This window comes from Schistocerca nitens, chromosome 1 (assembly GCF_023898315.1).
Source record: "Schistocerca nitens isolate TAMUIC-IGC-003100 chromosome 1, iqSchNite1.1, whole genome shotgun sequence".
NCBI classification, from domain to species: domain Eukaryota; kingdom Metazoa; phylum Arthropoda; class Insecta; order Orthoptera; family Acrididae; genus Schistocerca; species Schistocerca nitens.
Genome location: NC_064614.1, coordinates 415,340,774 through 415,366,227, shown reverse-complemented (window position 1 = coordinate 415,366,227; position 25,454 = coordinate 415,340,774). Strand labels below are relative to the sequence as shown.

Here is a 25,454-nt window from a genome sequence, read left to right as displayed (position 1 = left end):
TACGTGCAATATAGAAATAATAAGAAACTATTGCTGCGCAAATATATTTGAAGTTGTTCAGTGACACTAAGACCATTTGGGTCTATTTCTTTAATAATTTCTTATTTAATAATTACTTATTAAATACAAGCGCGTGCTGAAAAGTAATGCCTCCAAGTTATTTTTATGTCAAAACGCTTATAGCTTTTTAAATAAAGCAAAGGTTATTAACATTCTACACCTTCATTCTTCATGACCGCATATTTCCGAATTGTAGTGTGTAATGTGACTATGTCGGTGCGTGAGAAGCAGCGGGCTGAAGTCGAGTTTCGAATTCGAAGAGTTCGTGCACACATGGCGCACACTCTCCTTCACTATGAAAGTGCCAGACCACACACGAGCGCTGAGACATTTGAAACAGTCCGATCGACGCCTGTCCAAACAATTTTCATCTGTTTCCTAAACTTAAAGAACAGCTATGAAGCATTCACTTTGATAGTGATGAAGCGGTGCAAGCAAAGGTGAGTTTGTGGCTCCGTCAAGAGAGCCAAACATTCTACAGCGATGGTATCAACAAACTGGGCTCTCTTTGGGAGAAAAGTGTTTATCCCATGGTAACTACGTTGAGGAGTAAATAGACAGGTGTCTAGAATGTTAGTAAAGTTTGTTTTATTTGAAAAGTTTTAAAAAATCTAGAGTTATTACTTTCCACCACACCCTCGTATTTATCTACATGACATTGCAAGAAGCGCATAAATTGAAACAAATCCCTCTAACTAACAATACACGAATGAAAAAATACCGCAATCTGTTGAAGAGAGAAAAAACTCAACAGACAAGTAGGCTGTGTAATGAACTTGATTGCTGTGTCGTGCGAGAAGCAGTTCCACCGGGCCGTCTTGCACTTTCGTCTCATAGCTCTTTTTGAGGTCGCGCGTTTTTAGCGTAGAATCACGGTAAATGCACAAAAATTTTATTTTAGAACAGCAAGAAAAAGTTTATTTAAACTGTGTAGTTCAAGCAAATACTTTCAGATTTGACCATAAATACTTTTAGAAAAATTTATTTTGCTTTTTCGAAGCTCATTTTCCATCTTGGTCAAAGGACTGATACAGTAGTGAGTGGAAGGGGAATACCGTCTTGTCATTCCCGCTGCGACCTGTTATCTCTACGGTCACATTTGGAAGATATTCTGCTTTTCTAAAGGAAAGTAGCGCTTCACGAGATCGGGATACAGCCCGTTACCTCTTACATTAAATATAATAGATGATATAAAGTGCAATTACTGCAGGAAATCACTGACAAGGAAAGTGAAATTTTACGCTGAAATTCTCCCTGGTTGTGTTTGTTTATAACCCACCGTTCAAGGTGGTGCAATGCTTTAGACACTGAATTCAAGTAAACGCTTCAGAAAATGTATTGTATATCGCAGCCTGAACAGAGTGATCACTATGAAGGACACAGAACAGAGACGCAGCGTACTCGTGTGAGACAGCGTTTCCAGCACCCGACCGGATTTGAAACTGGCCTCATAGTGGGCGACAGTTTGGGGCTGGTCGAATCGTGCAATGGCAAGATTTATGGAGCTTTCGAATGTGACAGTGGCCCTATGTTTGGCTGGAAGGGACGTGAGGGCAGAATATTTGTCATAAAGGTTGCAGTCGACTGGGCATCACAATGGAAGGTTCAAATGGTTCAAATGGTTCTGAGCACTATGGGACTTAACTGCTGTGGTCATCAGTCCCCTAGAACTTAGAACTACTTAAACCTAAGTAACCTAAGGACAACACTCATATCCACGCCAGAGTCAGGATTCGAACCTGCAACTGTAGCGGTCGCGCGGTTCCAGACTGTAGCGCCTAGACCCGCTCGGCTACCCCGGCCGGCACAATGGAAGGTCGGTGTATTGTGTACCGAGCACATCGTAACGCCTTCACATCTGCGCCTGCTCTCCGACATCAAATAATAGACTCCCGGCAACATCCAGTGTCATCCCACACCATTCGACAGAGACTAGCAGCAACCCGTCTAGAGAATAACATCGCATGTGCTTGTTGCTGTTAACTTCACTGCACAAACGGCTGCGTCTGGAATGGTGCATTGACTAGGAAACAAGGACTGTTGTTGCATGAAACTTCCTGGCAGATTAAAACTGTGTGCTGGACCGAGACTCGAACGCGGACCTTTGCCTTTCGTGGGCAAGTGCTCTACCAACTGAGCTACCCAAGCACGACTCATGACCCGTCCTCACAGCTTTAGTTCCTCCAGTACCTCGCCTGCTATCTTCCAGAGAGTCGTCTCCTACTTGAACGTCATAGCATTGTGTTCAGCAATAAAGCGTGGTTCTGCACCACTTCGAATGGCCTTTGTCGGCGGGTTTGGTGGTGATCTGGAGGGAAGTCCCCTTTCACTAACGTTTTGGAGAGACACAGCGGTGTAATTACTGGCATCATGGCGTGAACAGTGGCTCTGAGCACTATGGGACTCAACTGCTGTGGTCGTAAGTCCCCTAGAACTTAGAACTACTTAAACCTAACTAACCTAAGGACAACACACACATCCATGCCCGAGGCAGGATTCGAACCTGCGACCGTAGCGGTCGCGCGGTTCCAGACTGTAGCGCCAGAAGCGTGAACAGTCATCGTGGATGACTTTATGTCACGCCTGGTAGCGATTGAGAGAACTCTGACGACGCAACGGTACGTCACGAACATCCTGCATCCCGTGTGTTATTTCGCATGCGACAGTATCGTGGTGTCATTTTTGAACAGGATAATGCACGGCACGACCACTCCTGACACGTCTCTTTACAAACTGAGTAGTGCTGAGATACAGTATTACCGTGGCCAGCTAGATTCGCACATCTGCCCTCGACAGAACATGTGTGGATGTCAACTGCAACCAGTGCCATTGTCAAGGATATCAAGCACCAGTTACAGCTGTTATGGGCCAGCTTCTCTCAGAGGAGGATGTAACGGTTTTGTGACAGCCAGCTCAACCGATTAAGTGCGTGCATCCAGGCCAGAGGGAAGTAATGTCATATATATAAGTGAGCTCATATTCCCAAGATGTTTCTAAATTTTATTCTGTTTTGTAATCATTTCGGTAACATCGTATACCCTCTCAACTAGTGAAGCTTTATTTCGTTTCCTCCCCCCTTCTGGGTGGTACAATTTTGTTGTCAGGCAGTTCATATACAGAACGAACTATCAACTCCACCGACAAAATTTGAGATGTATGGACCACAATAAGGAAACATGTCTTGTCAACATGGGGTCTAAACCGGATACCGCGACAGCTATGAGCACTTGTTCATCTTCGATACCGTGAAACACTTCTACTGCAAGCTCTTTGCTTTCCATATTGTGGAAGGAGCTAGTAAGGACTAAAATAAGACAAAAATGTCCGAAAACATGGTCTCTAAAATGCCCACCTTAAAATGTTAATAGCATTTTTTCGGTAGAAGAGATGTATTTCACTGTAGCGACGATGAACAAATCGTCATAGCTCTTAAAGTATATACTTTAGAGCCCATATTTACTGGACTTCTTTTCTTGTTTTGGTCTATACTGCCACCTCTGAAAGTTTGTCAGCAGAGTTCAGATTAGCGCAGTATACAGTAATGGAAATACGTATTCATATACTAGAGCGTGGAAAAGTAAACTGCCTTTATTGACAATACGAAACCAAAAACACTAATTGGTTATGCACTATATACATTGGCCAGTCGCCAATGCAGTTATGCTGTTACATAGAACGAGAATGAACAAGCCTTTACAAAACAAAATACAAAAACGTCTGCCAAGTTCTCTACTGCGCTGGGAATTAAGTATTCATACATCAACAGAAAATGACACTTCTAACAGAGCCAGACCATGTTTAGTACTTCGTATGCATACCCTTCCGATGTATTACTTCTCGCAACCTCCGTGGCATGGAATGGGCCAGTTTTCTTGTAGTTTCCGACGTGATACCTTCCCATTCTCGAAGGAGAGCCTCTTTCAAAGAGGCCTTACTATGGATGTCGTGTTTTCTCACTCGCGTTTCCAGCTCACTCCACAAGTGTTCGATGGGATTCAGGTCCGGACTCTGAGCTGGTGTTTTAAGAGTGTGTGGAGTGTTGTAGAGCAACCACAGCCGGACAATTTGCGCCGTATGTTTGGGATCATTGTCCTGTTGGAAGTAATAATTTCTAGGAAGACCCAAGGCGTCAACACTCTGTTGTAAGTTCTGTTTGAGAATGTTCATATACACGAATCTGTCCATGGTACCTTCCACAAACACTAATTTTCGACACCGGAGGCTGACATACAGCCCCATACCATCACTCCACCACCTCCGTGCTTCACAGTCGGTTGTATGTTGTTTCGGTCGAGGCCTGTATTCGGTCTTCTCCAGACCAAGATCCTGCAATCATTGTGCACGATATTAAATTTGCTTTCATCACTAAACAATACAGTATCCCAGAAGTCTGCTGTCTTGGATACATGCTGTTTCGCGAATTCCATCCGCCACTTCCTGTTCTTTTTGCTGATGTAGGGCTTTCGTCTCGGGACCCCGGCTCTGTAGCCCGAATGATTGAGAAAGTTACGAAGTGCCCTTGGAGTGATGTCCTTTCGGAAGTGGTCATTTACATATGCGGATAGTGTCAACGATGTCGTTTTCGGGTTTTTCTTGGTGATTCTTAGTAGCATTCTGGTCTCTTTTGTTGTAAGCTTCTGTGGACGAACGTGTCGTTCACTGTTTATTACTACATGTCTGTCCTTATATCGCTTAATGATAGATTGCACCGTCGCTCGGCTTCGTCCTATGATGTTCGCAATTTCGGCATACGACTTGTGTTGAAGATATTGGGCGACAACAATGTTTCGTTTCTCAATGGTCGTTTCCTTCTCCTTGCGGCTCATTCTGCTGTTCCACGGTGCCCACGTCCGACGTGCTGTTGCTTCACGGCCGCCACACGACTACACAAGTGTGGCATGCACGCCGGGGCTGCGTCAGCCGTTTGTTTGGTTGAAAGTAGTCCGCTGTATGAATACATTTTGCCCTGTCGTAGACCGTGCGGAGTGTAACATATTTTGTTTTCCCAGAATAGATTCATGGCATACGGGAAGCTTCATTAGCAAGAACATGGTCATCTGACGCTACATCGTACTTATTCGTGTCGGCGCTGTGGATGATTTACTATCCCAACACACCATCGTAGTTTGTTACCACCTACTGTATGAATACTTATTTCCATGACTGTATGTAAAGGTGAGGTTCAAATGGTTCAAATGGCTCTGAGCACTATGCGACTTAACTTCTGAGGTCATCAGTCACCTAGAACTTAGAACTCATTAAACCTAACGAACCTAAGGACATCACACACATCCATGCCCGAGGCAGGATTCGAACCTGCGACCGTAGCGGTCGCTCGGTTCCAGACTGTAGCGCCTAGAACCGCACGGACAGGTGAGGTATGACAGTAGTCCTACAGACAGAGAGGTCAGACAACGGCTGTCAGCGTGCAGCCCAGTAGGAAGTTCGTTGCGGACACGGCGCTGATATCTTCCCGCTATAGTTGTTGACAGTGCGGTGGCATTTGATAACACAGTCGGCGAAAGAAACGTGAAACGTAGCTACTAGATAGCGATACGACATGTATCCCTTTTTGTGCACATTCGTGCAGTTAATGTAAAACGCGGGGAAACCTTGTGTATGGCCTGGTCGAAGGAAACATTCCTGCTTTTACCTGACGTCGTTTATCGGAAATCACAGGAAATCTAAATATATGTAATCAGACTAGGGTCTAACGCTTTTCCTCCTGAAACTAGTCCTTCAATTTTTTTTGAAAAACCAGTTAATAACTCGCACTGAAACGACATTTATTATTATCTCTGTTCTTGCTTCTCTGGTCACTTCACGTTACATATATCATCTGCAAGAACTACTAATTCTGCCTTCCAGTTAAAACTGCTATGAGCCGACGACAACTCTGTGGAACGCGTGTTTCTATTTCTAGCCAGCTGTAGTCTAACATAAACCGCTGCCGGATATAATCCACTACCTCATCTTTTTATGTCACGTTAGCTGGAAATTAGAGAAATAAATTAAATTAACGCTAAGTCTTCGGTACTATTCCTGTACACTATTTTGTAGATCAAGAACAACTTGTAAAGTTAAGGAACTGCAACTAAATATTTCTGTGCTTCGTCACTCTTTTACCTACAGATGCTTTTCGTATACATGGTGTCTGCAGTTCGCGCGAAACTCAGACTTAATTTTTATTATCAAAAGTCGACATCGTCTACATAGGATTTACTTAAAAAAATATTTATGCTGGACCAGTTTCGGACTATATCCCGCTGAAGGTTGGTCTGTGCCCCATTCATTACCGGTCAGCATATCAAATTCAAAGTAAATCCTATGCATCTGATGTGAATCTTTAGTGAACAGACGTTAAGCTCCTGATCCACACAAGTGTCACGAAACACAGAGTTAAATCCCTAAAGCGCTACAGTAATTCTCCGAAAAAAAAAAACGTTTTCCCATTTTCTGAAGATAAAGGCGTTGTTCTTTCCGTAGACGAGTATTGTGTTGTGCTAGTGAGGTCAGAACGCATTGAGAGAATGGCGGGCCACAACTGCTGCTGTGTTTGTACTGCGGCGACACGAGGCGGATATCGATCTCCAAAAAGCGCGAATTCTGTCACTCATGGCAGCACGAGAGTACAGCACGACATTACGTCACAGGTCGTCCAGGCAAGCAAAAGAAGCTTCAGGCCCTCTTCCACATAACAACAATTCAGATTTGATAATGGCAGCGTATTTTTTCAAAGTCGTGCATACCTTGTTGTGGTAAAAATCTCTACATAACACTCTTTTCTTTTTAATGCAACTTTTGGACGAGTTGTTGTGATTGTGTGAAGACCTATCTCGTGTACTCACGCTTTGTTAGACACCAGGTTGCCGTCTTGAGGCTCGATGTGGTTCCACCGAGCGCTGCCACTCGAAAGGAAGCCATATCTCGAAACGCGGCACTCGCTGGGCGGCGGGCCACTGAACATGCAGGACGCGCTTAAGTATGGTAATTTACATAGACATCACGTTCGACTGTGTCACGGTCTGCCGATATATGCATAGCACTTGTCGCTTTCACCACTGTTCCCCTTCTTCTGTCTTCCTACTCGGCTTTGTAAACAGTCCCTAACACAAAATGAACCACCTTCTGGCTAGATCCTTTTTTCAGTTCCGCGTACGGCTTCCTTCCATTCTGTTCAAAAACGGAATGCAACAAGCTTTCTATGGCTCTCACAAATCGAGAACTAACATGTCTCAATTTGCATCAGGTACCATCTCCTAACAGTTTACTGTTGTTTACTTAGATTTCGCCGATGAATTACTTTTTTTCGTGAATTTAAAGGCTGACGGACACTGCCATCGGTTCTTGTTATGTAAATTCCAGCAGAGCTGAGACTATATGGGCTTGTCAGCTTTCGAGGTGATCAATACAATTAGCAGTTAAGTACACACTCAGCCGCGCGGGATTAGCCGAGCGGTCTGGGCGCTGCAGTCATGGACTGTGCGGCTGATCCCAGCGGAGGTTCGAGTCCTCCCTCGGGCATGGGTGTGTGTGTTTGTCCTTAGGATAGGTTAGGTTAAGTAGTGTGTAAGTTTAGGGACTGATGACCTTAGCAGTTAAGTCCCATAACATTTCACATGCACACACATTACACACTCAGACAAACACACACACACACAGAAAAAGGTCGATCAAAAAGTATTCCTTCTTATTTTATAAAAAAATTAATAATCATCGTATAAAATCGGAATTAATACATATCATAGCCTGAACTCTCCTCTGCATAACACTACCGTTAAACATCAACATGGCTTCGTACATACGTCCACCCTCGTTGAATTCAGGCATCAAAACCAGTTTGGAAAAACTCTTGCTTCGTTACCTATGATTTTAAAGTTGTTTTTAGCACATACAAGTTATTGAAACTGTAACCATGTAGAATGGCTTTCATAGGTCGTAACAGGGAGAAGTCAGACGGAGCAAAATCAGGGTTGTAGGACGCGAGAGGCACCATTGACCAGCCCAGTTATGCAATCGCTTGGATTGTGAAAAATGACATCTGCATCTACATGGTTACTCTGCAAGTGCCTGGCAGAGGATTCATGGAACCATTTTCATACTACTTCTCTACTATTCCACTCCCGAATTAGCACACTGGACTCGCATTCGGGAGGACGACGGTTCAATCCCGTCTCCGGCCATCCTGATTTAGGTTTTCCGTGATTTCCCTAAATCGCTTCAGGCAAATGCCGGGATGGCTCCTTTGAAAGGGCACGGCCAATTTCCCTCTCCATCCTTCCCTCACCCGAGCTTGCGCTCCGTCTCTAATGACCTCGTTGTCGACGGGACGTTAAACACTAATCTCCTCCTCCACTCCCGAATGGCGCGTAGGAAAAAGAAACACCTAAATCTTTCCGTTTGAGCTATGACTTCTCTTATTTTATTATGATGATCATTTCTCCCTACGTAGGTGGGTGTCAACAAAATATTTTCGCACTCGGAAGAGAAAGTTGGTGATTGAAATTTCGTAAATAGATCTCGCCGCAAAGAAAACTGTCTTTGTTTCAGTGACTGCCACCCCAACTCGCGTATCATATCAGTGACACTCTCACCCCTTTTGCTCCATAACACGAAACGAGCTGCCCTTCTTTTCACTTTTTCGATGTCCTCCCTCAATCCTGCCTGATAAGGATCCCATACAGCGCAGCGATATTCCAGCAGAGGACGGACAAGTGTAATGTAGGCTATCTCTTTAGTGGGTTTGTCGCATCTTCTAAGTGTTCTGCCAACAAAGCGCAGTCTTTGTCCGGAACCGCGGGACTGCTACAGTCGCAGGTTCGAATCCTGCCTCGGGCATGGATATGCGTGATGTCCTTAGGTTATTTAGGTTTAAGTAGTTCTAAGTTCTATGGGACTGATGACCTAAGATGTTAAGTCCCATAGTGCTCAGAGCCATTTGCAGTCTTTGTTTCGCCTTCCTCGCAATATTATCTATGTGGTCTTTCCAATTTAAGTTGCTCGTAATTGTGATTCCTAGGTATTTAGTCGAATTGACAGCCCTTAGATTTGTGCGATTAATCGTATACCAAAAGTTTATCGGATTTCTTTTAGTACCCATGTGGATGACCTCGCACTTTTCTTTGTTTAGTGCTAATTGCCACTTTTCGCACCATTCAGAAATTCTCTCTGAATCATTTTGTAATTGGAATTGATCGTTTGATGATTTTACTGGACGGTAAATTACAGCGTCATCTGTAAAGAATCCAAGGGGACTGCTCATATTATCACCTAGATCATGTATATAAATCACTACCTTGCGGAACGCCAGATATCACTTCTGTTCTAATCGATGATTTATGATTTACCGTCTATCTTAAGTTTAGTTCCATAGGTTTCGCTGTTGCTTGTGAATTCTAACGCGTTTGTCAACCTATACTATTTTATCAGCACGTTCTCGATTGGCATCTGTGACTTTTTTCCAAACTGGTTTTGATGCCTAGGTTCAATGATGGCGTGCAAATGCATGGTGAGTGTTCAACGGTAGTGTAATGTGGAGGACAGTTCAGGCTACTATCCATATTAATCCTGCTGTTGTAAGTTCATTATTAAATTTTTTATGATGCGGGAGGCATTACTTTTTACCCACCCTTTCACACACACGATTCACATAGATTCAGTTTCAGTCTTTGTGTAGGACGATGGAGAGCACTACGCCAGAAATTAATTATAACAGTTCCAATCCCCCGGTTGAGACTAACATTTAATGGGAGGTTTTCCTTGGTTGACACGTAAATGCCACAACAAGGCACTCTGTCCCACTACCAGCTCGGCTGGTAATTGACTCAAAAGAACCACGACTCGACAATGGACCGATTTTCACTTCCGGCTTTGCACGGACTGGCGACTTGTGTAATGCTGCGGTAATTTTGTTTGCGGGCCACTGAATAGAGTTACGATTAAAAATCTGAGAACGATGTTAGGGAACTGAATATTGGTTCAAATGGTACCTCTAATACCCAGTAGCACGTCCTCTTGCATTGATGCATGCCTGTATTCGTCGTGGCGTACTATCCACAAGTTCATAAAAAAATGGTTCAGATGGCTCTGAGCACTATGGGACTTAACATCTAAGGTCATCAGTCCCCTATAACTTAGAACTACTTAAACCTAAGGACATCACACACATCCATGGCCTAGGCAGGATTCGAGCCTGCGACCGTAGCGGTCGCGCGGCTCCAGACTGTAGCGCCTAGAACCACTCGGCCACTCCGGCCGGCCAACTGAATATTAATTCCAAATTCTAGTATTGATCAAATAGAAAGCCGAACAAAATTTGTTGCATTTAGGTTTCAGAATTTTCTATATATTTAAACTATTTCTTTGTATACTACGTTGATGCTCTGTGCAGGATTAAGTACAAAAATGAACATACTACGTTTTAATGTCACCCGTGATATGATCAAGTACAACTGACTATGTGAAAAACACTCACGCCTAGTTCAGTTCCAGCAATATTCAGCGTCTCGCCCTGTGCTTTGTTGATTGCCATACCAAAGGCGAGTGTAATGGGAAACTGGAACCGTTTGGATTGGAATGGTAAGTCCGTGAGTATCACTGGCATTCTTTGTATCAAAACAGTTTGTTCCGCTCAACAGTCAGTTAGTACTGTGCACTGGATTAAAACATTTTCGGAATGGTTGCCCAGGTCTTGTTCCATTGTGTCTTAATAGTAGGTGCACCTTCTATTGCTTTATCTCTAAGTCCGTGTCAACAGAGTAATATTTTTGTGATTATAATAGCTGCTAATAAAACCGCCTAAAGCTGCGTAGGAAGTTTTATTCAGTTATTGATGACTAGTTTCTGATGACAGGGGACCAATGACCTCAGCAGTTGAGTCCCATAGTGCTCAGAGCCATTTTCTGATGACTTGTCCATTATCAAATCATCTGTGTACGTGAGTCTTGCATTACAACCAGACGTGCTCATGTGGCAGTGTACAATGTAGCTTTACGTCAAAAAGTAAACGTTTACGTACAAGCGTGGGTATATACGATGTAATACGCTACATTGTACTTTGTGATGTTTATAAATTTTGTTACCCGTAACTTACATGCACGTCTGGTTGTAATGCCAGACGCATGTAATGGATGATTAGGTAATGGACAAACCGTCCGAAACTAGTCTTCAATAAAAAAAAATTCCTAAGCAACTTAATAGGCTCTCTGAGCACTATAGGACTCAACTGCTGAGGTCATTAGTCCCCTAGAACTTAGAACTAGTTAAACCTAACTAAACTAAGGACATCACAAACATCCATGCCCGAGGCAGGATTCGAACCTGCGACCGTAGCGAAGCAACTTAATACTCTTTTTTTAATAGCTGCTGTACTCACATAAAAATTGCAGACCTGTTTCAGCCCACCATGCCGGAGATAAGGTAGTAAATCTGTGATGGAGCTTCAAGTTTGGATAGAATGAAGTCATTTACTTTATTGTCTTGTTCATTTGAAGGTGACAATATAGCACTTTCCTGAAACCAGTCAAGTGCCTTAGTTGATATGTTGTAAATATACGGCCGGCCAGAGTGGCCGAGCGGTTTTAGGCGCTACAGTCTGGAACTGCGTGAGCGCTACTGTCGCAGGTTCGGATCCTGCCTCGGGCATGGATGTGTGTGATGTCCTTAGGATAGGTTTAAGTAGTTTTAAGCTCTAGGGGACTGATGACCTCAGAAGTTAAGTCGCATTGTGCTCAGAGCCATTTGAATCATTTTTTTGTAAATAGACGATCATACTTTTTCAATTAATTCCAAGACGTTTGGACAGAGAACAAAACGGTGCAGTATTCCAAGGAGCTATTGCTGATGCGTTAATTTTGTATTGTTCTGTCTAACGCTCCAACGGATATTTTATGGGTCATCGAAACCTCATCCCAAACAAAATTCAATCATGTTACTGATGCTGTAAGTGAGGTCACCATAAAATTTCAGGGAGAGCTTGAATGTAATATGAGCCACTAAGCTGTCTTCTAAAAGTGTGGCACCAATGACTGATGATGCCACAACGGGGCAACTTTTCCACCAGAACTGACTTTTGCGAGTTTTAGATTAATTGAAAATGACTTGCCAATGCCTCCTGGCACATACAAAAAATTTTCTTTCGTTGTTGTTGATTGTAACATTATCAAGTCGTAAACACTTTTTTAAATCGTGATTCTGACAGTCGTTTTCAATGGTCTGTAAAAGTCAGTAATGATCGTAATTCGATTCTCGCAAATACTCCGTATTGGAATGTTTCGGCAAAGAAAGTCCATCATGTGTTATAAATTTGCCTGATGGAGATTCACCCTGTTCATTCAATTCGATTAAGGCTTCATCAAATATATTTTCATCGTAACCCATATATTTCGATGGCAGTTCCTGTCATTTACGATTCACTGTGTACTGAGTCACGCTTTCGAGAGGATTTTGCTTCTGGTGCATGGTTCAATAATTGCACAAAACGGAACAATGATAGCAAAATGAGCGATTTTGCCATACTGCTTACAGTAGCTTCTGGTGGGGGATTTTGCCAGTGAGAATCGTCTTCTAACATCCATGACTTTGCACGCTTCTTGGAAGGTATCGGAAATCGGCTATCATCGCATCTGAAACACATTTCATTTCTGGCGAAAGTCCACATCATTGAGAGACGATTGCTAGGTTAAAAAACAGGTACAAAAATCCTCCGTCCGACCGGGATTCCGCGACCTTTTCGATTACCAGACATGCGGTTTGCCTCTTTATTTTCATTGTATTTCTTATTTCCTTTCTTTGGCTCTGTTTCTTCGTCGTCTACCGTGAGTGGTTCTGTGCGGATGTCGCAGGGCGTCTTTCAGTTTACATTGATTAGAATTTTACAAAGTGTTTTAAAAATATTTTTATGCTACAGAGGGTGGGCAGTCCCCAAGCTTCGCTAGACTACCATGCCCGAGTTCAACCCGACACGCGGTAAAGGAGGCCTACAGTTCAACAAGGAATCAGATATCACGTTTCTCTGCGAATGACCACGTCATTGAGAGGCCAAAATACAAAGTTAAAATACAAAGTGAGAATTCCGTAGTTCGATCGGGATTCGATTCCGAGAGCTTTCGGTTTTGAGGGACGCCCTTTACCGCTACATCACAAGGCCCGATGCGTATTCCACTCATTCTTCGCTGCTCTGTGGTGTTGTAGTGGCTGAACCGCTAGATGGTAATGTCATAGTGTTCACGGCGGCAGCAGACTTCAGTTCTCAATAGTTCAACCAATTAACACGAAACTTTTATAAATTAATATACACGATCTTTCTCGTGAATCAAAAGCAGATCAGAATCCCTACAGAAGTTCCTGAGATTATCCCGAACATGTAGACAGAAGCGAACAGAAAACTTCACTTGATATACACTGTCCAGTCACATTAATGTGCCGAAGAAAAACAGACTACACGTAGGGGTGGAAATGGTCCCCAAGGATAGATGCATACTTGTGTTGATCCATTGTGCCTTCTTAAATGACGAGATCTCCTAGGGAATGCCACGAAAACTTTCCCCAGCCCACAACGCAACCTCGATTGTTGCGAGGTGGTTGGCCTCAAATTTTTCACTCCGTTCCCGCCAACGGCCATTAGTCTTACGGCGCATAAAGCGTGATTCGTTTGAAAAGGATGCATATCGCCACACAGTGGATGTCCACTTGCAGTGTTGGAGTGCTACCAGGTTTAGTCGGCAATGAACGACAATCAGCACGGGGGCATGAACGAGGCGCCTGCTATGGAGGCTCATATGCAGAAACGTCCGCTGAAGGGTCGTTGATAAGACACCGTTGGTAGTCCCTTGGTTCATCTGGGCGGTCAGTTGGTCAACAGGTGCGCGCCTGTTCGCCCATATTCATCTCCGCAGCCGTCGTTCACCCCTGTCATTTAAGGCCCATGGCGCACCACGGTTGCCTCGGCACAGATTTTGGATAGGGCCATTTTGCCATGCATTTTATTGTTTAACGACGGCGACATGCAAACAGCTTAAAAGCTTAGCAGTTTCTGAAATGCTTCCAATTTTGGCCCAAAAGCCACTGACCATGCTACTCTGGACGTTGAACAAATCGCTCAATTTCAACATTGCGACAACGACTGCACCGTTTTTCTCATCACTCCATTGCTACTACTGCCACATGCCGTCTTTGAGTTTTTATTGCATGGTGACGTCGGACATAGGCGGCGGTCACGTTAATGTGAGTGGACCGTTTATGTAGAGTATCCCAAAAAACTAACACCAACAATACTTAATATGCTGTATACGAAGGCAAACTGATCGGTTTTCAAGGAGAAACCCACATCCGGGAACTCACTGCTTGGGCCCTGGAGAGCGTAGAAGTCTAAGAGAACTAACGGTTGTGATGATTTGTTCCGGTTCTTTTTGGTGTCTGAATACGGAAGGTAATCAACGCTTTGCCATCTTTGTACTGTAGATGGACGACGTGTGCTTAATTACGTTTCTCCTGAGCGTGAGCTAGATTCCTCCACACAGCCCTTGTGCGCATCCCACTGCAGGCCTTTTGTAGTCTGGCAGTGCAGTAACGTTGTTGACACCAGTGCGACGTGTACTAGTACACAGCTGCGGAGATAATCTTATGATGCTCGATAAAGGGCGATTGTGTATGGCAGTGTGAGCCTTTGTCTGTAAACTGTGATGATATGTAATAGCTTATTACGAAATGCGCGCGCTGCAGTAACACTTACAGTGACGCAGGAAATGTGACGAACTTCCGCGGAAGGATTCTACTACGTCCTCACGAAAGCGGTAGTAACTCTGAACATCTTTGGAGGATTGAGTGTGCAAACGAATCCTTATGTATTCAGAAACCACCGATCTTTATCAACATCGTTATGCATATATAAAATCCTCATGCTTAATCTTCTCGCAGTACAGATCGAATGCAGCTAATTGTAGTGGTCAGCACTTTAATAACAATGTAGTTGCACAAAGGCATTTTTTATAAATTTATTTTTATTTGAAATTATTGCATGCTGTTGATTAGGGGTTCCTACTGAGATATACAGGTTTCGTTCCACATTGGCCTTGTGTGTGTGAGTTCCTAAGGGACCAAACTGCTGAGGTCATATGTCTCTAGACTTACACACTACTTAAACTAACTTACGCTAAGAACAACACACACACCCATGCTCGAGGTAGGACTCGAACCTCCGGCGGGAGGGCCGCGCAATACGTGACACGGCGCCTCAAACCGCGCGGTCACTATGCGCTGCCTGGCCTAGTAAAAGGGCTCACAAAATACAGTTTATCTCAGGATCACAAATGTACAGTGGTTGAGACGTTTGTAACGGTGCCTGGGGTTGAATACACGTGACTGTCAGTTTCTGCGGTATCATTATGTGCGAGAAAAGCTAGAAAATACTATACAATACTCTGCATCAAGTAATAACTCAAAAAATGGCTCTGAGCACTATGGGACTTAACTTCTGAGGTCATCAGTCGCCTAGAACTTAGAACTACTTAAACCTAACTAACCTAAGGACATCACACACATCCATGCCCAAGGCAGGATTCGAACCTGCAACCGTAGCGATGGCGTGGTTCCAGACTGTAGCGCCTAGAACCGCTCGGCCACTCCGGCCGGTCAAGTACTGATTATTGATATGTTATGAAATTGATGTTGCATCCAGTTGTGACGCATTATGACTAACTTTAGTGAAGCAGATGTCCGGACAATACAACCTGCAGCAATCAAATGCAAATAAAAATGTTTTACTGAATCCAGATCCAATTACGACATGTGTCCACCTTAGAGTGAACGAATTATGTTTCTACCAGTGACGATTATCATAAGGAATAGTTTGTACCATCACAATAACGACAATATCAGTTACTCAGAAAGCTGGAAATTAACTTCTGTTCAAGTCTCCTGATACAGAAATACGCATTAACTAAGTCTAACTGCCATAGTGCTTTATGCATGGATTTGAAATGGAGAGTAATGACTCAAATAATGGCAATCATCTCTTCATGGTAATCTCTCGCTTTACTTCCTGACTTGAATGTTAAAAGCGCATTTTAAACGAAACCAGATTGCTCTCGTGTGGAGCCAACTTTTTACTTATTTTCGAAAGGTGAATAAATATCCTGTGTTTTGCAAAACTATATATTCACATGGTATATGTTTGTTACTTAGGTGCACTCCATGAGATATTGTCCTTTCGAAAAAGGCGCATTTATTCCTTCCTCGCTTCAGCTGACCACTCGTTCGCTCTAATGTGAGAACTATGAATATATATTTCAACCACGTATTTGATGGATCTGCCCTCTTTACTGTAATTTCTGGCGTATTTAAGTCTGTAATTTTACTTTGTGTATCTAAGCGTCCTACTAGCACCTTCCTGTTGTCGTTCCCAGATAGCAGGGATACCTGGTAAATCTTACAGATGTGAATTATACGAACATATAAATATATAAATAAGATAGGAACAAAAATGTGCTTACCTGAAGCTTAACTTGTACAGTAAGAGTTGCAATGATGAAAGATTTCCTTCAAAGAACGTACGTTCTCTGATTAAAGGAACTTAGTGACCTTCATGTCGGCCGCTCTTTATGTATCAATAAAAATTGTATAAAAAAATGGAAATTTGTGGTAAGTTCCTATGGGACCAAACTGCTAAGGTGATCGGTTCCTAGGCTTACACACTACTTAATGCAGCTTAAACTAACTTGCACTAACGACAACACACACACCAATGCCCCAGGGAGGACTCGAACCTCCGACAGGGGAGCCGCGCGAACCGTGGCAAGCGCCCTAGACCGCACGGGCACCCGCGCGGTTTAGTCGCATAGGTATGTCTCCTAACAATCTGTTCATTAAAATTATCCAATTATAAAACTTTATTCCTGTCTTTCCTGGGGTAGGGAAGCCATGGGAAGTGTTTGTAGCTACGTTTCCACTCCTGTGTTCCCTTTACTGTGCAGTGGGAAACGACAATGTCTGTTGAAAACTGCTATAGAACACTTTTGAGTGAGCTTTTTGCAACTTCATCTGCCTTTTCCGACATACGTTTTATGATATTGCCCACAATCTGTCGCGCCTATGAAAAACTGCGATTCCAAGCTGTGTAGTAAAAAGGCAGCAGCGAGAACGCTCGAATTACCATAGTCGGTAGGCGACAGACAGTTGACAGTTGAAGCGGAAGACGAAGCACATAGGCCAGCAAGCGAAACGCTACGGCCACCCGTTTATAACAAAGGAAAGGACTCCCCCAGCGGTCAAAAGAGTACTTCTGCGCGGGGTCACTTTCTCTTGTACTAGCTCTGTATGATGTCATTCCACGTACTGCACAGCAGAGCGATAAGCATGCCTGTCCTCTCGGGCGCTACTCATGTGGGGCCTCACAGATCTTGTGCAGCACAGCACTCCTGAACCCATCGGTTCAATAGTACTCTGTCCTGCTGCTGTCAAAATTCTGCACGAGTCATACACATGACGTCACACTCTACATGCGCTCATCGCTGTCACATACGGTAAACACTTGTCTTTATGCTGACATTTTGAGATGGCAATTTGCTAGTGTACAAGGAGAAAGAAATCTTCTATTTGATAGGAAGGGCCTAATCCACGTGATCTCCCGATCAGTCACATCATACTACTTCTACTTTCAACTCTCTGTGCTCAAACCGCGAGCTACAAAAAAGCCCAGTTTGGTAATTCGTAAAATAGAAAAGCTATACTATTGTCTTTCAATCAGACCTATGATATTTATCTTTACTGGGAGAGGTTACAAAGTCAACCCATTTGAGAGAGTGGCATGAAGTTTTTTGAGAGTAAATAGAAGAGAACCTTTCGAGCCAGGAGGCTATTATGTAACGTTATACTAGAAACCGCTCACGAATCGGTATGATTATTCCAGACAGCATCAAATTTATTCTAGAGATCATCCTTACTATTGAAGGAAGAGTAGTGACTTGCTGAGTTCTAGTGATCTAATGGACAAGACGAACTCATCAACACTTCATTAACTCCCCTGCAATAGCAAAATACGAGGGGCGCAATAAGTAATGCAACACCTTTTTTTTCCCTAAAAGCAGAATGGTTTTATTCAGGATTACAATTCACCATACTATTCCCCACTGCTTTGGCTACAAAACCCTATTTTTCACCATAGTCTCTAGTCAATGAGACGACCTTCCGCCATCTCACGGGGAGGGCCTGTACTCTCGCATTGTACCATTCTTCTGGTGGATGTTGGAGCCAACGTCTTGCTGCATCAATAACATCCCTATCATTCACGTACTGCTTCCCGCGGAGTGCTTCCTTCTTTGGACCAAACAGATGGAAGTAGGAATGTGCGAGATCCAGACTGTGGGATATATGAGGAAGGAAAGTCCGATTAAATTTTGTGAGCACCTCTCGGGTGCTCAGACTTGTGTAAGGCTTTGCATTGTCATGGAGAAGGAGAAGTTCGTTTCCATTTTTGTGGAATTTCCTGAGGGTACGGGGTAGATCGTACAGGTTTGTGCGACCTTGTCGCGATGATGAGACACTTCGCCCAACGGCGCACCGTGCTTTTGTTCACTCCCAGGACACTGTAGATAATTGTGCCAGTGCCTACGAATATCTGCGCCGCTCCGCTTTTCCGCCAAAAGGAACTCAATGATAGCACTCAGCTTGGAACTTACCTCCGTTACAGACGTAATTTTGAATGGTCCGCTACCTTTTGGAACTTTATGAAACTATTGGGGCTGATGCAGGAATATTACACGATGTCCCATAACAAATTCCGCTTTTTTTTTCAGCCGAAATTGGGCAGAAAAAAAGTGTTGCATTACTTATTGAACGGCCCTAGTATATCATAACGCAGAAGACACGCCAAATAGTGCAAAATATTCCAAGCAAACAGCAGTGTGTTCACTCGATAAGTCCTTCTCTCACGTTACGGTGGGTAGTCAACACGCGTATAACATGCAGTACAAGTTACTCAGGTGACGTGTTTACTATACGTGTTGTGTAAGTTTTGTTATTGTATGCACTCTGTATGACATCTTCCTTATACGTGCGGCGCATGCTGTGAGTTCTCCACCCATTCACTGTCTCGTAGAACATGTAAAGTACCTGCTTCTGACAACAACGCAGCATTGCGGAAGTGTTGGTCCCACCAGTGGGAGTCTTTGTCAACCTTCACTACAGTTTTTATCGGTCAGCTATCTAAAAGACTTCTAAAATATTTTCTTCAGGCAATTTTCAGCACCGGATATATGTTTCAGGAAACTCGTGACACTTGGCTATATTAGATCAATTTATTAATTTGCTGCTAGTTTCGGTCAACGACCATCATCTGTCACATGGATCAGCGCTAAAAACAGCAATGACAACAAAATCTCAATGTAGAAAAGTCACAAAGACATGAAAATGCAAAACTTAAAATTACGAAATATTGTCTAATGAAAGTCACTTGTCAAGCATGTTGAGTCATAAAATCGCATTAGCTTTCAAATTCATAAATAATTTCGCAAATCACCAACTTTCGTCACGCACACACAACAGGAAACTGGACAAATGTAGTCTAGACATAGCACGAGTAACCAAAGTACTTGCAGCCTCAAAGACAACATCACAAAGATGTCTAGTCGATAGAAATCGTGACACACAAAGATTAATTTTCAGATAAAAACAAACATTATTACAACGATGATAGTACAGTCATAAGTAACCTACACATTTACTATTTTTCTAAAAGATATCTGTTACGCGCAGATTTACAGATCATTGCTGGTTACCTAGTGGCACCTACTAGGAAAACACTGCTCAAAAAGTAGTCAGTCCGTGAAGATACTTCGATACGCCCTGGAGCTAATGTTGTTTCTTGGACAAGTTTGAGTGTAGTCGCGGCGTATTACAGCAAGGAAAGGCACAGGAAACTGAAATTCCACTCACTCAAACAAATCAACCACACACGTAACTGCATAGCGTGATGCAGGTCCAGTATGGAAGCTTTAGGAGTTACCGGCTTCCGTTCTTTCGGTTTCAGTAGAGGTACTTCAGTGTCTGGTAGACAACGTGATATCCCGAGATCTGTGGACAAGCGAGCCAGTGGTGGAATAAGACGAAAGCTGATCACAGAATGCGGAAAGCAACGAGCGTAAATTCACGAATGCGGTTCCACTTTTTAAGAAAAGCAGGACTGTTCGGGGAAGGGAGGGTCAAGGTTGTCCACGAAAAAGCATACCGAAGGAATGAAAGAGGTAGGAAAGTTACCCTTGTCGACAAAGAGGTCATTAGAGTTTGTACCGAAACGGGAAATACGAAAGGGGACAGTAAACTTTAAGTGTGGAGCCGTAGTTGCTCGCAAAACGATGTGAACAATACAAGTTTAGGCACTGAACTGAAGGTACTGGCCAACCATAGGCATGCGAGCCGACCTGCTTGTGACCGTCGGAACAGGGTCATGGATCGCGGTCAAAGCACTAAACAGCCAACTGGAACTCAAGGGGGAAAGGAGGTGGTCGGCGGCGTTAGGTACTGTGTCGGAATTCGTATGGTTGTTCTTTCTCATTCCTTTCTTTCACTAATACCATCTATGTCATACAACACATGCAAAGTTAGTTATAAAATGTTATATATTCTCTGTTGTGTAAGTGCTGCACCAAGAGGAATTATCTATGTAAACTCCAGGCGAGGGCAGTTGGACAGTTTGTTCGAGGAGGAGAAGTCAGATAGGCGGGGGGAGGGAGGAGGGGAAGGTGTACACGGGCCAAAGATCAAATATTCTAATCTAGTGTTTATCCTACTTGTGGGAGGAAAAGTCAGGTGTGTTTCTGTTAGCTTTGACGCTTTCGAGACATGACGATAAATATTTTTTAGAACTTTCGATCTAAATATTTACAATCTAAGTATTTTCTCCGCGCGATTTGAGGCGTGATGTCACGGATTGCGCGGCCCCTTCCGCCGGAGGTTCGAGTCCTACTTGGGGCGCGGGTGTGTGTGTTGTTCTTAGCGTAAGTTAGTAGAGTGTAAGTCTAGGGACAAATGACCTCAGAAGTTTGGTTCCTTAGGAATTCACACACACAACGCCAGTGTGGAACGAAACTCGTATATCTTAGTAGGAACCCCTAATCAACAGCATGCAATAATTTCACATAAAAATAAATTTATAAAAATAGCCTTCGTGTAAATACATTGTTATTAAAGTGCTGACCACTACAATTAGCTGTATTCGATCTGTACTGCGAGAAGATTAAGCAAGAAGATTTAATATACAGGGTGAAGCAAAATTCGCACACTCGGGCTTCGAAGTGCAACTACTAACATTCCGGCGATAAAAAAATGTCGCTCACAAAAGTTCGTCCAGCGTGTTCATCCTGCAAAAAAAGGACGTTAAAGAGTGGCAATCTGGCAACACTGTAACCACATGTACGGTAACTATCTCTGACAGCACATATTTCTAGTGATGCACGGTTGGTGCAGTGGGTAGAGTTTTGGGTTAGCATGCAGGAAGTCGATAGTTCGATCCTCTTTTGGGACGCATCTTTTTTATTTGCCAATTTCATTTTGACATTTCATACTGTAACACACACCGTTTCTTAGGTGACATGTATCCTGAATTTACAAAGTTTTGTAACGCTGAACATAACAAATATGTGGTTAGACAAGTAAGAAGTAGATAGTTGAAAAAAATGACCTGTCATAGGACAGAATAACTACAATAACAATATCATTTTAGAGATGCCAAAGTTGATAGCAGTGCAGACTAACACAACATCTACTTGTCATTTATACTATATGTAATACGAGCGCTCAGATGTCGCACATTAGCAACCAGTGATATACTAATGACCATATTAATGTCTGCATGACCTTCACAACAGAATACATTGTCCTCAGAACAACAGATGCCCAAAGCGACCTCCCTGCATGTCCGAACATTGCGCAACCCTCCGGATCATACAGCTCTGAACCCTTCGCAGCAAAGCTGCGTACACAGTAACAAGAGCTGTATGAACACGTGCTACCAATTCTTCCACATTCGTCGGTGGAGTAGAGTGCACATGCTCCTTCAGGTGTTCCCACTGGAAGAAATCCAGCGAATTTAGGTCAGCTGAACTCGGTGGCCATACAACTGGATCTCCACGTCTGAGCCATTTCCTTGAAATGTTCTGTCCGAATACCGTCGCACATTAATTCCAGAATGTGGAGGTGCACCATCATGTTGGAACCATATCCTCTGCTCTGCCGAACATGTAGTTGAACATCTTCCAGCACGTCAGTCAGGTAGTTTGAAGGAATGCATGATACCTTCGTGCAGTCAAAGCGAACTTGATATCCACAGTCTCAGGTGAAGTGCGTGTTAACCTCACACCAATGGTAGGCATTGTGTATATTGAAGACAGCCTTACGAGTTAATGCTACTTCATCCGACCATATTACGGTGTTCACGTAGTCACTGTTGGGTTCCTGTTGTTGTTGGAACCATTCACAGAATTACATCCGCTGATCGCGATCTGCAGGGTGCAGGTTTTGCGTGAAAACATAATGATAGGAGTGCAGCCCATGCTCGTGCAGGATGTTGACTACCGTGCATTGTGAGACACGCAGCTGCCTTGCTATTCTACGTGTACTTCGCTGAGGTTCTTTGTGTATGACCTCCAGAATAGCTTCCTCAGTAGCTGGAGTACGGCGAGTCCGTGGACGACCTCTGTCACGCGATGGTGGAAGGAGAGACCCTGACTTCTGAGGCCGCAGCTTCAGACGACGAAACACATTTTTATCTGGATGGTGTCGACGAGGATATCTAGTAGCATATTCACAAGCGGCAACAGAAACCCAGTTATCTGGTGTATCAAGGACCAGAAGCATATCCACATATTCACCATTTGTGTATGCCATACGTCTGCCACACTGGTTTAGAGGTTTACAATGAGAAAATTCGATACATGTACACATATACATTGGAGTCTGTCACGGGCGCGTTACTCTCCTCGCAACTAGTCGCTGTCTGGTGGACAGCACATACAGTATAAACACTCCGTCAGTCCTGCTTGCAGTTCCACCTAACCTGTATTGTCCATCTGACAGGTATTTTTCTGCATGATTCATCCTGACACCGCTAATTCTGAAATGTTCGGTTTCGGATTACACTGTTTCCCTAACGGTAATAGACTTGATGTTTCCTCTGTCCCATCGATAGAATAATAATAATAATAATAATACACTTACACGATCACAATGCCACAAATATAGAATACATCATATACATTCAGCAACAGAAAGATTCACATTAAGCAGAAAGGAAGGAGGAAGGGGATTTATCGACATAAAAAACCTACATTATGGACAGGTAGACAATTTAAGAAAATTCTTTATAGAACGAGCAGAAACTGGCAAAATACACAAAGCAATCACTCATATAAATACATCGGCTACACCATTGCAATTTCATAACCACTTCTACAACCCTTTAGATCACATAACATCAACAGACACGAAGAAAATAAATTGGAAAAAGAAAACACTACATGGCAAGCACCCGTATCATTTAACACAGCCACACATCGATCAAGACGCATCCAACACATGGCTAAGAAAAGGCAATATATACAGTGAGACGGAAGGATTCATGATTGCAATACAGGATCAAACAATAAACACCAGATATTACAGCAAGCATATTATTAAAGATCCCAATACCACAACAGATAAATGCAGACTTTGCAAACAACAAATAGAAACAGTAGATCACATCACAAGCGGATGTACAATACTAGCAAATACAGAATACCCCAGAAGACATGACAATGTAGCAAAAATAATACATCATCAGCTTGCCTTACAACATAAACTTATAAAACAACACGTTCCCACTTACAAGTATGCACCACAAAGTGTACTGGAGAATGATGAATACAAATTATACTGGAACAGAACCATTATAACAGATAAAACAACACCGCATAACAAACCTGACATCATACTCACCAATAAAAAGAAGAAATTAACACAACTAATCGAAATATCCATACCCAATACAACAAATATACAAAAGAAAACAGGAGAAAAAGTTGAAAAATACATCCAACTGGCTGAGGAAGTCAAAGACATGTGGCATCAGGATAAAGTTGACATCATACCAATTATATTATCAACTACAGGAGTCATACCACACAATATCCACCAGTACATCAATGCAATACAGCTACATCCAAACTTATATATACAACTACAGAAATCAGTAATTATTGATACATGTTCAATTACCCGAAAGTTCCTAAATGCAATATAACACATACCGTACAGTTAAAAGGAAGTGACGCTTGATCAAGGTCCGCGTCACTTTCCATTTTTAACCAGACTTAACGTCTGAGAAAGTAAAGAATAACAATAATAATAATAATAATAATGCATTGAGATACGTACTAAACAGTATGTGGTTATCAGAATCAATGTTGAAAGGCATAATTAGTGAGACTATGGTGATAACGCAAACAAATAGTAACCGAGTTTGTGCATTATTTGCAAAGCACGTTGCTAGTCCTACTGGTAACGTAAGGCCCTAACGAAATGTAATGGTCTTGAACGAGGCAAGAATAATAGTTGGTACCAGTGGTAAGTCGCAGAAATCGCAGAAGTCACAGAAATCGGAGAAGTAGCAGAAGTCGCAGAAATCACAGAAGTAGCAGAAATCACAGAAGTAGCAGAAGTCGCAGAAATCGCGGAAGTAGCAGAAATCGCAGAAATAGCAGTGGCGGAGGGATACACGACCTAGGTTCCTTAACTGCGACCCTTAACTGCGACAAATCACAGTTAAGAATAACAGATACTCAAAAGTAGCATTCACAGAAATCACTGATATCGGAAAATCGCAGTTTAGCCCATCACTAGTTGGTACTAATCTATGGGACCATTGGAGGAGGTTACAAAGAAAACAGGTTTCACATATACTAGATGAAGCAGTGTGAATAAACTCACGCCCACGACGTGGAAAGGGCTTCTTTCAAAGCTGACCAATCTTCCATTTCTACAGTTGTAGTATGTAAGTGCAAATGTTTTCTAGAGGACCCTCTGCAATCGCTGTTGACGATTAAGAAGCCAGATACCGTACCACCTGGACTAGATTTTCCAAATAAAAAACATATGTCTCAATCCAGGATCGAACCATCGATCTCCTTCATGCTAGCCCAAAAATCTTACCACTGCACCAGCTGTACAGCACGAATTGTATGTGCTGACAGAGGTAATTAGCATACAAGTGGTTACTGTGTTGCCATATTGCCAATCTTTAACGTCCTTTTCTTGCCGGATGTACTCGCCAGACGAGATTTTGTGAGAGACATTTTTTTAGCAATGGCTTGTGAACAGTTGCGCTGCGAAGCCCGAGTGCGCGAATTTCCTTCACCCTGTTTAAT

General features: G+C 43.0%; 1 protein-coding gene across 2 annotated transcripts in view; it reads right to left on the bottom strand.

Annotated features, from left to right (window-relative positions):
• Window positions 1-25,454, bottom strand: part of LOC126249890 (beta-glucuronidase-like) — a 469,370-nt gene that overhangs the window by 395,406 nt on the left and 48,510 nt on the right. Inside the window, exon 1 of one of the 2 annotated variants that reach the window (XM_049951516.1) lies at window positions 6,909-6,923. The exons of the other annotated variant lie outside the window; for it this stretch is intronic. The gene's annotated coding sequence lies outside the window, so the exon portion shown is untranslated. Of the gene's footprint in view, window positions 1-6,908; window positions 6,924-25,454 lie in introns of those variants that run through there. 2 annotated transcript variants of the gene reach the window in all.